The sequence below is a fragment of the Acipenser ruthenus genome, unplaced genomic scaffold (genome assembly GCF_902713425.1).
Source record: "Acipenser ruthenus unplaced genomic scaffold, fAciRut3.2 maternal haplotype, whole genome shotgun sequence".
Lineage (NCBI taxonomy): Eukaryota > Metazoa > Chordata > Actinopteri > Acipenseriformes > Acipenseridae > Acipenser > Acipenser ruthenus.
This window is the reverse complement of record NW_026708264.1, coordinates 55,001-57,500: the sequence shown is the minus strand read 5'-3', so window position 1 is coordinate 57,500 and position 2,500 is coordinate 55,001.

The window sequence follows — 2,500 nt, the reverse complement described above, 5'->3', positions numbered from 1 at the left end:
TCCATTTTGCCCTCTATCTTCACGAGCTTTCCAGGCCCTGACGCAGAGAAGCATCCCCATAGCATGATGCTGCCACCACCATGCTTCACGGTAGGGATGGTGTTCTCAGGATGATGTACGGTGTTAGGCTTGCGCCAAACATAGCGCTTAGCGTTGTGGCCAAAAAGCTCTATTCTGGTCTCATCAGGCCATAGAATCTTCTTCCACTTGGTCTCAGAGTCTCCCACATGCCTTCTGGGAAACTCTAGCCGAGATTTGATGCGAGTTTTTTTCTTTTTGCCACTCTCCCATAAAGGCCAGTTTTGTGAAGCACCCGGGCTATTGTTGCCATATGCACAGTGTCTCCCAGCTCAGCCGTGGAACACTGTAACTCCTTTAGAGTTGCCATAGGCCTCTTGGTGGCCTCCCTGACTAGTGCCCTATACGCCCGGATACTCCGTTTTTGAGGACGGCCTGTTCTAGACAGATTCACAGTTGTGCCATATTCTCTCCATTTCTTAATAATGGACTTTACTGTGCTCTGAGAGGATATTCAATGCCTTGGAAATGTTCTTATATCCTACCCCTGATTGGTGCTTTTGAAGAACCTTATTCCGGATTTGCTTTGAATGTTCCTTCATCTTCATGATGTAGTTTTTGTTAGGAAATGTACTAACCAACTGTGGGACCTCCCAGAGACAGGTGTATTTAACCTGAAATCATGTGAAACACCTTAATTGCACACAGGTGGACTCCATTCAACTAATTATGTGACTTCTAAAGACAATTGGTTGCACCAGAGCTTATTTAGGTGTGTCATAGCAAAGGGGGTGAATACTTATGCAATCAATTATTTTCTGTTTTATATTTGTAATTATTTTAGAACAAGTTGTAGATTTTATTTTTCACTTTGACATTATGGACTTTTCTTGTGTTGATCAGTGGCAAAAACTCCCAATTAAATCCATTTTGATTCCATGTTGTAACACAATGAAATGTGGAAAAGTCCAAGGGGGGTGAATACTTTTGAGAGCCACTGTATTTCTTAGCAGACACCCTTATCCAGGACGACTTACAATTGTTACAAGATATCACATTATTTTTACATACAATTATATTATTTTTCTACATACAATTACCCATTTATACAGTTGGATTTTTACTGGAGCAATCTAGGTAAAGTACCTTGCTCAAGGGTACAGCAGCAATGTCCCCCACCTGGGATTGAACCCACGACCTTCTAGTCAAGAGTCCCGAGACCTAACCACTACTCCACACTGCCGCACTGACCATAGTCAAAATTGAGCTACATGACCAGTCACCATTGAGCTACATGACCAGAGTCACCATTGAGCTACATGACCAGAGTCACCATTGAGCTAAATGACCATAGTTAGAATAGAATTGACTAGAGTCAGAATAGTGCTACATTGGAGGCTGTGTGGTCCAGTGGTTAAAGAAAAGGGCTTGTAACCAGGAGGTCCCCGGTTCAAATCCCACCTTAGCCACTGACTCACTGTGTGACCCTGAGCAAGTCACTTAACCTCCTTGTGCTCCGTCTTTCGGGTGAGATGTAATTGTAAGTGACTCTGCAGCTGATGCAAAGTTCACACACCCTAGTCTCTGTAAGTCGCCTTGGATAAAGGTGTCTGCTAAATAAACACATAATAATAATACATTACCATAGCCACAAAAAACCTTAGTGGACAAAGTGGGTCTGGGTGGCCGAGCGGCAGTTCCAGGAGGTCGGCATGAAGTAGTGACTTGCTCTCATAATGCTATTAGATAACAGATACACTGGGGGGGTAAGTGCATATTACTAAGGGCATGGTCTTTTGATCAAAAAAATATTTAAGTAAAAATAATAAGTCAAGCCATGTGGGAGGCTCTGCACCCCGGGCAGAGTTCCCATTCACCCCTGGCAGCTTCCACTTCCCTGGAAGTCTGTCTGTTGCCCTCCCGTGCCTGGCGCCAGATCAGGTCGGGCTGGAGGCTCTGTTTTCGGCTTGGGGAGGCGGTGGGTCCCCTTACAGTCCTGGACTTCCATGCTGATGGAAGTATGCTGCCCTCCCGCGCCTGGCGCCAGATCAGGCCGGGCTGGAGGCTCTGTTTTGGGCTTGAGTAGGCAGTGTGGGTCCCTTACATTTTTTTATTTTTAATGCACTTTAAGTCTCTTGCCTTCACGGGGTATGGAGGCTCTGTTTTGGGCAACAGTGTGCCATTTGTGTCGCTGACTTTCAGTGCACTTGAAGCCTGTTGCCGTCGCGGGGTTTGGAGGCTCTGTTTTCAGCAGCAGTGTGCCGTTTGTGTCCTTGGTGACCTCCATGTTTTTGCTGCTAGAGACTAAGTCCCGTTGTGGACATGGTCGTGTCTACCTTCAATGCGAGCCTTTTGGTGGACATGGTCATTGGCCAAGCACTTTAAAAAAAAAAATCCTATCTTTAACATTAGATGACCATAGTCCGGACTTTTTTGGCTCCGCCAGAAACTAAGAGTTGAAAAAGACATAGTCATGTCGCCT